The sequence below is a fragment of the Dendrobates tinctorius genome, unplaced genomic scaffold (assembly GCF_039654945.1).
Source record: "Dendrobates tinctorius isolate UK_male_01 unplaced genomic scaffold, ASM3965494v1 ptg000232l, whole genome shotgun sequence".
In the NCBI taxonomy this organism is placed as follows: Eukaryota; Metazoa; Chordata; class Amphibia; order Anura; family Dendrobatidae; genus Dendrobates; species Dendrobates tinctorius.
Genome location: NW_027361899.1, coordinates 11,750,439 through 11,762,928, shown reverse-complemented (window position 1 = coordinate 11,762,928; position 12,490 = coordinate 11,750,439). Strand labels below are relative to the sequence as shown.

General features: G+C 45.3%; 1 protein-coding gene and 1 long non-coding RNA gene across 2 annotated transcripts in view; one reads left to right on the top strand and one right to left on the bottom strand.

The window, feature by feature from the left end:
* Window positions 1-12,490, bottom strand: part of LOC141060146 (uncharacterized) — a 233,730-nt gene that overhangs the window by 94,976 nt on the left and 126,264 nt on the right.
* On the top strand, window positions 7,311-12,149 carry LOC141060053 (uncharacterized). Its single transcript, XR_012222652.1, has 2 exons — window positions 7,311-7,615; window positions 8,725-12,149. It is a non-coding gene; the product is annotated as an uncharacterized lncRNA (long non-coding RNA).

Sequence of the window (12,490 nt, the reverse complement as noted above, 5' to 3'; positions counted from 1 at the left end):
GTTTCATCCTTTTGTTAAAACAATAAAAAGATGTTTAAAACAAAACAAACATAAGGAAATGCACCACACAATTTGTTGTGCAATTTCTCCTGAGTACGTTGATACCCCATATGTGTTGGAAAATTACGGCTTGGGCGCACGGGCTCAGAAGGGAAGGAGGAATGTATCTAGATGTGTATTGAGCACCTTGAACCCCCAGGTGCTTCACAGAAGTTTATAACTTTGAACTGTGAAAATGAAAAAATGTTGGTTTTGCCCCAAATGTTTCATTTTCACAAGGGTAACAGGAGAAAATGGACGAATTGTTGTGCAATTTCTCCTGAGTACGCCAGTACTCCATATGTGGTCAAAAACTACTTTTTACAGGCTCAGAAGGTAAGAGGCGCCATATTGGAGTTCAGATTTTGCTGGGCTGGTTTGTGGGTGCCATGTCACATTGGCAGAGCCCCTGAGGTGCCAGAACAGCACCCCCCATATGTGACCCCATTTTACAAACTACACCTCTCACTGAATTCATCACATGTGCCTCACAGAATTTTATACCATTGGGCGGTGAATGAAGAATAATTACATTTTTTTCACTAAAATGTTGTTTTAGCCCCAAATGGTTAATTTTTATTAGGGAATAATAGGAAAAAATGGACCTTAGTTTGTTGTGCAATTTCTCCTGATTGCACCAGTACCCCACATGTAATCAGGAACTACTTTTGAGGCACGGCGCAAAGCTCAGAAGGGAAGATGCGCCATATTACAGTGCAGATTTTACGGTTATGGTTTGAGGGTGCCATGTTACATTGGCAGAGCCCATGAGGTGCCAGCACAGCAGAACCACATTTTACAAACTACACCTCTCAATGAATTCATCTAAGGGTGCAGTGATCATGTTGACAACACGGGTGTGTCAAATAATGTTATACAATTGGGCAGTGAAGAAAGAATAATTACATTTTTACCACAAAAATTTAGTTTTAGCCCCAGTGTTTACATTTCCACAATGGAAAATGGGTAAATAAATGGCACCAAAATTTGTCCCACAATTTCTGCTAAATGTCTAAGTACCCCATATATGGCTGCACAGTACTGCTTAGCCATACGGCGAGAATCAGAAGAGACGGAGCACCATGTCCCTGCATTGTGTTCCCTTCTCCCTCCGGTATGGTCCCGGCTTGCTTCCTGTCTGCTCCTGTGCACGCCTCATTGTGTCTCAGAGGCGCGCCTAATGCGCACGCTCCCTCTAAAGAGGCAGCACGCACACATGGTAAATGCCCCCTGCTAACAGCTGAGAGGTATTTAGTAATGTGTTCACCTGAAAGGTGTTCGCCAGCCTGGGAGGCATCTTGCATAAAAGGCACCCTCCCCAATTGGGAGGTGCCTGAGCAACCCCTATAGTTAGGTGGTTTGTTACGTGTAACTTTATGTTGCCAGGTCCCTCGTCCGCTCTATTCTCGTATCCTCTGTACCGTTAGTCCAGTATACTTTGTCCTTGTTACCTGTAACCGCTTACCCCATGGCCGCATCAGCGGTACCAGAACTGTTACTCAAGACCTGTGTCTGTTCTGGGAGTGCAAAATTTGCTGAATTTCCTTCGGGAGCAAGGAGCCATTTCACTTTTCCAGAGCCTTTTTGCTACTAGTAACGTGGAAATCCCCTATATTTCCGTTAACACATGACAGACCTGAGTGGGGACTTGCTTTTTTGTGGATTGATATTATTGAGAACATTTTACATAACGTTTTGGATCAGTTATCCGGCGCGCTACGCTGAGCATTAACATTGGGGTTTCCATCTAAATCTCCAAATTACATGATTCAGATGAAACCCCCGAGGGATCCATTCACTATAATGAGGCAGCAGAGTTACTATGGAGTCCGTCTGGCCAATGTTCAGTGGTGTCCTTTTCAGAAGTGCACAAAACTGCGACTGACTTTTATGCAATCCTAAAAAGACGGACACCACTGGATCACAGGTCAGACAGCGTCCACAGTGCCTCCATCTGCCTCATTATAGGGAATCTTCCGCCAGAGGTTCCGTCTGAATCACGGATTTCAGAGATTTACATGGAAACCCCGATGCAAGCGCTCAACACAGAGGGCAGGATAAATGTGCGCCGACTCTTACTGCAATCTTTAGGAGGCAGAATATAAAAACAAACAGCATGTGAAGAATTGGTTTTATTTATTTTTTACACTGTTCCTTGTGCGGTATAAGTGATGAATTGACTTTATTCTTTGGGTCGGTGCGATTACAGCGATACCAGATTTATATATTTTTTTCTGCTTTACAGCTGTCACACACTAAAAGACGCGTTTTATTGTATCCCCATGTTTTGAGAGCTATAATTTTTTCATATTTCGGCTGACAGAGTCATGTGAGGTCTTGTTTTTTGTGAGACAAACTGACGTTTTTATTGGTACCATTTTTGGGCACATGACATTTTTTGATCACTTTCTAGTCTGATTTTTGGGGGTCAGAATGAACAAAAACCTGCAATTCAGGAATTGTTTTTTTTTTTCATGCCGTTTTGTGTGTGGTAAAATTGGTAGGGCAGTTTTATTCTTTGAGTCAGTACAATTATAGCGATACCTCATTTATATCTTCGTATAAAAATAATTTTATGGAAAAAAAAAATACTGTATTTTTGCATCGCTTTATTCTGAGAGCTATAACTTTTATTTTTCTGCTGTTGGAGCTGTATGGCGGCTTATTTATTTGCGGGACAAGATAAAGTTTTCAGCGGTACCAAGTTTATTTACATTCGTCTTTTTTATTGTGTTTTATTCCACTTTTTGTTCCGTGGTATGATGATAAAGCATTGTTTTTTGTAGAATTTTCTTTACTTTTTTCGCTTTGATCTCTGTTCTGAAGCTTTGCAATGCTTCATAACTGTCACTGCGGCTTGGAACAGCTGATTATCGGGAATGCTCCAGTTAGCCGGGTTCTCAATGCAGTTTATTCGGTAAGCGCTACAGCTGGTTGAATAAGGAGCCGAAGATATTCACTCATCTCTACTCAGGACACGCAGAGCAGCACAGCTATGATAGATAGGGGTCTATGGTAACGGTATTTGCAAATGCCGGTTACCATCCATGGCATAATAGGATCTACTGCAAACAACTTGTCAGACATCACAGAAGCCTTGTAGAATCCATACCCTGATGGGGCAGAGCTGCTTTGGTAAAAAGTAAGGGAGACTATAGAATCTCAGGCAGGTGGTTTATTGTCATGTCTGATCAGTGTATATAAACTGTGTTCCAAATTATTAAGCAAAAAGAGTTTCGGAGTGATAAGGTTAGAATTTTTTTGTTTGTCATGTAAACTCATTGATGGTGATGTGTGTCAGGGCTCTTTATATCACTGAAAGCAATTGCAGACACCTGTGCAGATTAGTTTGGCAGGTGTGTCCAAATAAAGGCAAGACTACTATTTTTTTGCCAAAATAGGAAAGAAAAAGGATGTGTCGGCTGCTGAGAAGCAACAAATTGTGGAGTATTTAGGTCAAGGCATGACTACAATCAACATTGCCAAGACACTTCATCGTGATCATCGCACAATCAAGAAGTATGTAGCTGATTCCCAGCACACACGTGTGCGTGCTGATAAGGAAAAATTGAGGACTCTTTCCAACAGGCAATTGCGTCAGGTTAAAAGAGCAGCTGCAAAAAAGCCTTGTCATAGCAGCAGACAAGTTTTTGAAGCTGCTGGTGCCTCCAACGTCCCCCGAACAACAAGATGCAGGGTCCTTCAGAGGTTTGCAGCTGTGCGTAAGCCATCCTGTCGACCACCTCTATCCACTGCACACAAGCAGAAACGGCTCCAGTGGGCCAAACGAGACATGAAGACTGACTTCCAAACTGTTCTGTTCACCGATGAGTGCCGTGCAACGCTCGATGGTCCAGATGGATGGAGTGGAGGATGGCTGGTTGATGGACACCCCATGAAAACACGGCTAAGGCGCCAACAAGGAGGAGGTGGAGTAATGTTTTGGGCTGGAATCATGGGGAGAGAGATTGTCGGCCCCTTTAGGATCCCTGAAGGGGTAAAGATGAACTCCATAATCTATGTGGAGTTTCTAAAACAGCACTTCCTGCCATGGTCCAAGAGGAAGAACCGTGCTTTCCGCAGCTAGATCATTTTCATGCCTGATAATGCACCGTCTCCTGCTGCAAATAACACATCTGCATCTCTGGCTGCTATGGGCATAAAAGAGGACAAACTTATGGTGTGGCCGCCATCTTCCCCTGACCTCAACCCCATTGAGAACCTCTGGAGCATCATCAGAAGGAGTGTCTATGATGGCGGGAGGCAGCTCACATCTAAGTAACAGCTCTGGGAGGGAATTCTGTCCACAGGCAAAACAATTGAAGCACAAACCATCCAAAAACTGAAAAATTCAATGGACGAGAGAGTTTAGAAGCTTCTTTCCAACAAGGGTCCTATGTGCAAATGTAACATCACCGAGAAGAAAGTTTTGACATTCTGTAATAAGCTGATAATGCTTATCATTCCACAACTGACCATTTTTTTGTTCAAAATAAAAAGGTTGAAAACTCTGCTGTGCATAGTAATGTGGAACATGCATTGTGAGTGTTTCTTATTTGTAAAAATATACTGTTTTCATAGGCAGTTTGTTCAAAAACATTGCAATTATATTAGAATATTAGATGACTGAAAAATAACAATGACTGCAATCCATATAGGTAATGTAGAGAAAATAGGAGGAAATATTTTTTGCATAATAATTTGGAACACAGTGTATTGTTAGGACTGCCTGGTGCACACATGACGGCAGCTGGAGATTAAAGGGAATCCGTCACCCCATTTTTCGCCTATCAGCTGCGGCCACCGCCATCAGGGGCTTATCTGCAGCATTCTATAATGCATTCTGTAATGCTGTAGATAAGCCCCCGATGTATCCTGAAAGAGAAGAAAAATGAGTTATATTATACTCACCCAGGGGCACTCCGGGTCCAGTCTTGGTCCGATGGGTGTCACGATCCGATGCTTCCCTTCTTCTAACGGTGATCTTTAGAATATGGGAGGCGCCGGACCACGACACCCATCGGACAAAGACCGGACCCGGAATGCCCCCGGGTGAGCATAATATAACTCATTTTTCAGGATACATCGGGGGCTTATCTACAGCATTATAGAATGCATTACAGAATGCTGCAGATAAGCCCCTGATGGCGGTGCCGGCAGCTTATGTATCATCTTTACGCTGATGACACACAGATCTACATCTCTGGACCAGATATCACCTCCCTACTAAACAGAATCCCTCAATGTCTGTCCACTATTTCATCCTTCTTCTCCGCTAGATTTCTGAAACTCAACATGGACAAAACAGAATTCATCATCTTTCCCCCATCTCACGTGTCCCCCCCCTACGAACCTATCAATTACAGTAAATGACTGCCCACTCTCCCCAGTCCCACAAGCTCGCTGCCTCGGAGTAATCCTTGACGCTGATCTCTCCTTCAAACCACATATCCAAGCCCTTTCCACTTCCTGCCGACTTCAACTCAAAAATATTTCACGAATCCGTTCATTCCTCACCCAAGAATCTGAAAAAACCCTAGTCCATGCCCTCATCATCTCTTGCCTTGACTACTGCAACCTCATGCTCTGTGGCCTCCCCTCAAACACTCTCGCACCCCTCCAATCTATTCTAAACTCTGCTGCCCGACTAATCCACCTGTCCCCCCGCTATTCCCCAGCTTCTCCCCTCTGTCAATCCCTTCACTGGCTCCCAATTGCCCAAAGACTCCATTACAAAACCCTAACCATGACATACAAAGCCATCCACAACCTGTCTCCTCCATACATCTGTGACCTCGTCTCCCGGTACTTTCCCGCACGCAACCTCCGATCCTCACAAGATCTCCTTCTCTACTCCCCTCTTATCTCCTCTTCCCACAATCGCATACAAGATTTCTCTCGCGCATCACCCCTACTCTGGAACTCTCTACCACAACATATCAGACTCTCACCTACCATCGAAACCTTCAAAAAGAGCCTGAAGACCGACCTCTTCCGACAAGCCTATAACCTGCAGTAACCACTGATCGACCAAACCGCTGCACGACCAGCTCTACCCTCGCCTACTGTATTATCACCCATCCCTTGTAGATTGTGAGCCTTCGCGGGCAGGGTCCTCTCTCCTCCTGTACCAGTTATGACTTGTATTGTTTAAGATTATTGTACTTGTTTTTATGTATACCCCTCCTCACATGTAAAGCGCCATGGAATAAATGGCGCTATAACAATAAATAATAATAATAATATAGGGCAAAAAATAGGTGACAGATTCACTTTAATAGAAGCCTCATTACATGAATCTATAGAGAATGCACAGAAATCTCCTCTCATCTACCTGATGATCCCGGGGGACACTTTCCTCCTTCTCTGGCCGATCCTGGGAATCTAGAGGACTGCGACATCTCTCCGGGAGATTTCTCGGACTGGATCCATCTATAGGAGATAACCGCAGTGACTGAATACATTGTCTATATGTGATGAGCAGATGATGGGGAATCTAGACGACTCTCAGACCTGTTCTCTACACCCCAGGAAGGTCTCCTCTTACCCGGAGATGTGATGGACCGGTGATCCTCCATCATGGCGTCCTTGTACAGATCCTGGTGTCCTTCTATATACTCCCACTCCTCCATGGAGAAATAGACGGTGACGTCCTGACACCTTATAGGAACCTGACACACACAATGACCCGTCATTAGCAGACCCCTCCCCCGGCGTTACTGTATAATGTCCCAGCATTCCCGGCAGCGCTCACCTCTCCGCTCAGCAGCTCAGTGATCCTATTGGTCAGTTCTAGGATCTTCTGCTCATGGATCAGTGAATGAGGTGGAGGCTCGGTGATGTCACTCGGGGTCCGGCTCCGCCCTCCTGACACACGGGGGGTCACACACTCCCCAGACGACGTCTTCACTACTGTGTGATCCTGTGTATGGGGAGACGCCGATCACTACACAGAGGCCAAGAATCCTTCACCTTTCCCGTCATTTCCCTGCTTTATTCCGAGAGATCAGAGTGATGTGATGTGAAGCTCTCACCTCTCCAGTGATCCAGTAGATTATCTCCAGGGTGAGGTCTAATATCCGAGCCGCCATGTGGCCTCTGTCCTGCTCCATCTTTGGGGGGTCACTGATGGAGAGGACCATCGTCTAATAAAGGTCCTGTACATAAGGAACCTGAGGAGGAAAGGGATAAAATCACATCTTACATTATGAATAGCAGCTACACATTGCATGTGGCACAGGACACACTGGTGTAAATACAGGCAGCTCCACTGCGCCCCCTATGGTGACATCACTGCCTGCAGCAACACTGTGTGAGCAGAGGCTGCACGGGAGACGCTGCCCCCTGCTGGCTGCACTGCTGTATATCACCTATAGAGTCACCGCACTAGAAGAAACCAGAATACAGTGTGACTGCTGCTGGGTCAGGACCTGAAGTGATGGTAGAGGCTAAATCCAAGTCGGCTAAAGGACCTGTGGTGACGTCATGCCCATGTGACCAGAAGGGGCGGCGCCTCTTCCTGTATAGAGCAGAGGAAGCTGCGGGTGTCATGGAGGGATTTGGAGTCACAGATCAGGTAATTGGATGGTCATGCACGAGCTGGGAGTCTGTCTGGGGACAAGGGGGTGATGTTGCTTGCATGGGGCTGCATGTGCATGCTGGAGGGGGGGGCTGCCTGGGGAGAAGAAAGTGAGGTTGCTTGCATGGGACTGCATGTTCATGCTGGGGGGGGTGCCTGGGGAGAAGGGGGTGATGTTGCTTGCATGGGACTGCATGCTGGGAGTCTGCCTGAGGAGAAGAGGGTGATGTTGCACACGTTGGACTGCGTGCTGGGAGTACACATGGGGAAGTGGGTGTAGGATGCATGGGACTGCGTGCTAGGGGTCTGTCTAGGGAAGGAAGTGCGCTGCCGCTGTACCCAAGGTCGCACCTTTAAAGGCATTCTGTAATGCTGTAGATCAGCCCCAATGTAACCTGAAAGAGAAGAAAACCAAGTTAGATTATACCCACCGGGGTGGTGCGGTGGATGTCCCTGTCTGGCGCCTCCCATCTTCATGCGCTGACGTCCTCCTCCTTGCTTCATGCTGTGCTCCTGCGCAGGTGTAATTTATCTGCCCTGGTGAGGGCAGAGCAGAGTCCTGCAGTGCGCCTGCGCTGGGAAAGGTCAGAGAGGTCCGGCGCCTGCGCATTGCAGTACTTTACTTTGCCCTCAACAGGTCAGAGCAGTGCGCTGGAGCCGAGGGAGAAGTAAGGAGGAGGACGGCATCTCATTTAGATGGGAGGCGCCGGACCGCACCACCCGTCAGACCGGATCAGATCCCGGGGTGAGTGTAATATAACTCGTTTTTCTTATCTTTCAGGTTACATCGGGGGCTTATCTACAGCACTACAGAATGCATTACAGAATGCTGCAGATAAGCCCCTGATGGCGGTGCCGGCAGCTGATAGGCCAAAAATGGGGTGACAGATTCCCTTTAAGGCTAGGGCCCCCCTGTTTTGGTCGCTGTGTCGTGGTCGTGGGCTCCATCCAGTCTTATCAGAATGTGAAGTAATAGCCTCATGTTCAGTTCGTACATTGTTGCTGACGGGCATTAGATCAGGGTGTGAATATTGGGAGGGGGCGGCCATGTCTTTTTGTACAACTTAGGCAGGATTTTTCTTAAATAAATGTCTGTTTTCTTCTAGGTGTTGTGGGTTTCCTTCGTCTTTTATCACCGTGCCCTCCACAGTAGTGACCTCTTTGGATGCAAATTCATCATATGCCCTCTCACCACCAAGTGTAGTGCTGGTGCCTCCACCATCCGTGTTCTGCCAGGATAGGTGTGACCCAGCGCCCCTCCGATGTCAGATGGATGAGTCTAAGATCTCCGATATTCCCCACTTCTCGTGGTTGCTAGGGTGGGTCCTGTGGGGGTCTGCCACCTTTTCATTTCCTTTGTCCAATATTTAGTTCTCACCTTTACCGTATTTGCCTCAGATCCTCACTGTACTGTCAGCTTCTCTGTCTTTTTTGGGGGGCTTTGTTTTGTTTTTTGGACGTGTTATCTATGGCGCAGGCCCCCCTAGGTCTCCATCTCTAATGTGCCTTAACCCCTTTCCTACAGTACACGTACTATTCCGTCCATGTGACCTGGGACCTAATACATCTATAGTACATCTAACGCGATCAGCGGCACTCACGGGGGGGAGCGCCGCTGATTGTGGCCGGGTGTCAGCTGATTATCACAGCTGACACCGGCACTATGTGTCAGGGGCGGTCACAGACCGCCCCCGGCACATTAACCCCTGGCACACAGTGATCAAACACGATCTCAGTGTACCGGGGGCATAGGAGAGAAGTGTGCAGGGAGAGGGCTCCCTCCGTGCTTCCCTGAGAACCCCGGAGCGACACGATGTGCTGCATCACTCCTAGGGTCCTCCTCCCTGCAGGCCCGCAGATCAAATATAGCTGAGGGGAGCCTTTGGGGTCCTGCAGGGAGGCGGCTTCCTCAGTGCCTGCAGCAGTGCTGTGCAACCTGTCAGATCAGCAATTTGACACATAACAGTGATGTCCCCCCCCCCCCCAGGACAATGTAATAAAGTAAAAAATAAAAAAAAATTCCCTAATTCATTTTTCAGAAATGGAAAAAAAAAAAAAGTACACATTTAGTATCGCCGCGTCCATAACGACCCGCCCTATAAAACTGTCCCACTAGTAAACCCCTTAAAAAAAAAAAAAAAAAAACAATGCTTTTATCATACCGCCGAACAAAAAGTGCAATAACGTGCGATCAAAAAAACGCATATAAATATCCATGGTACCGCTGAAAACATCATCTTGTCCCGCAAAAAACGAGCCGCCACACAGCATCATCAGCGAAAAAATAAAAAGTTATAGCTCGCAGAATAAAGCGATGCAAAAATAATTTTATATAAAATTGTTTTCATTGCATAAAAGCGCCAAAACATAAAAAAAGACATAAATGAGGTATCGCTGTAACCGTACTGACCCGAAGAATAAAACTGCTTTATCAATTTTACCGGACGCGGAGCGGTGTAAACGCACCCCCCAAAAGAAATTCATGAAACGCTGGTTTTTGTTCATTCTGCGTCCCAAAAATCGGAATAAAAAGCGATCAAAAAATGTCACGTGCCCGAAAATGGTACCAATAAAAACGTCAACTCGTCCCGCAAAAAATAAGACCTCACACGACTCGGTGGGTCAAAATATGGAAAAATTATAGCTCTCAATATGTGGTGATGCAAAAACTATTTTTACAATAAAAAGCGTCTTTTAGAGTGCGACAGCTGCCAAAAATAAAAACCGCCATAAATAGTAAATCAAACCCCCCGTTATCACCCCCTTAGTTAGGGAAAAATAATAAAATTAAAAATAAATACTTATTTCCATTTTCCCAATAGGGCTACTGCTAGGGCTAGGGGTGTGTTGGGGTTAGGGTTGGAGTTAGAATTGGGGGTTTCCACTGTTTGGGCACATCAGGGGCTCTCCAAATGCAACATGGCGTCTGATCTCAATTCCAGCCAATTCTGCGTTGAAAAAGTCAAATGGTGCTCCTTCCCTTCCAAGCTCTGCCATGCGCCCAAACAGTGTTTTACCCCCACATATGGGGTATCAGCATACTCAGGACAAATTGCAAAACAACTTTTGGGGTCCAATTTCTTCTGTTACCCTTGGGAAAATAAAAAATGGGGACTAAAAGTTCATGTTCGTGGAAAAAATATGATTTTATTTTCACGCTCGGGCGTTATAAACTTCTGTGAAGCACTTGGGGGTTCAAAATGCTCACCACACATCTAGATAAGTTCCTTAGGGGGTCTAGTTTCCAAAATGGGGTCATTTGTGGGGAGTTTCCACTATTTAGGTCCAATCTCAATTCCAGCCAAAAAAACGTCAAATGGCGCTGCTTCCATTCTGAGCTCTGCCATGCACCCAAATAGTGGTTTACCCCCACATATGGGGTATCAGCGTACTCGGGGCAAATTGCACAATAACTTTTAGAGTCCTGTTACCCTTGGGAAAATAAAAATTGGGGGTGAAAAGATCATTTTTGTGGAAAAAATATGATTTTTTTAATTTTACGGCTGTACATTATAAACTTATGTGAAGCCCATGCGGGTTCAAACTTGTCACCACACATCTAGATAAGTTCCTTGGGGGGTCTAGTTTCCAAAATGGGGTCACTTGTGTGGGGGGGTTTCCACTGTTTTGGTACATCAGGAGCTCTCCAAACTTTACATGGCGTCCGATCTGAATTCCAGCTAATTTTGCGTTGAGAAAGTCAAACGGCGCTCCTTCCCTTCTGAGCTCTGCCATGCGCCGAAACAGTGGTTCCCCCCCACATATCAGGTATCGGCGTACTCAGGACAAATTTCACAATAACTTTTGCAGTCCAATTTCTCCTGTTACCCTTGGTAAAATAAAAAAAATTGGACTTGAACTAATTTTTTTTGTGAAAAAACTTCTTGAATGTGTTTTTGAGCACCTTGAGGGGTGCAGTTTTTAGAATGGTGTCACTTTTGGGTATTTTCTATCATATAGACCCCTCAAAGTGGCTTCAAATGTGATGTGGTCCGTAAAAATAATGGTGTTGCAAAAATGAGAAATCGCTGGTCAACTTTTAACCCTTATAACTTCCTAACAAAAAAAATTTGGGTTCCCAAATTGTGCTGATGTAAAGTAAACATGTGGGAAATGTTATTTATTAAGTTTTTTGTGTGCCGTATCTCTGTGATTTAAGGGCATAAAAATTCAAAGTTGGAAAATTGCGAAATTTTCAAAATTTTTGCCAACTTTCCGTTTTTTTCACAAATAAACGCAAGTTATATGAAAGAAATTTTACCACTAACATGAAGTACAATATGTCACGAGAAAACAATGTCAGAATCACCGGGATCCATGGAAGCGTTCCAGAGTTATGACCTCATAAAGGGACAGTGGTCAGAATTGTAAAAATTGGCCCGGTCATTGACCTGCACACCACCCTTGGGAGTAAAGGGGTTAATTCATTGGTTTGATTTCTAAAACTCCTTATCATTCATTTGTGTGTATGCATGTATTTATATATTTTAGTTCTAACTATTTGACTTGTAATAAAATAGTTTGACAGCTATGAGTTGAATTTTCATTTCTAGAATGATAAAGCTCGGTGTGACAATAGTGGAGGACTGTATTTTTGGCTTTGTAAGGCTAGTTTCACACTAGCGTTTTTTTGCGCTGCGCCTCGTGCGCATACCAAACACATGCAAAAAGCGCATCATGCGTTTTGCATGCGTTTGCTGAATTTTTGCGCATGCGATTTAACCATTATGTTAGCTAAAAGAACACATGTGATGTTAAACGCATGCATGCGCATGTCCTAGCGCAGGCGTGCGTGCGTTCCCATAGACTGTAATGCTGTTGTTTTTTTGAGACAGGTCGGACGGACCAAAAAATGCAACAGGCCGCTGCTGC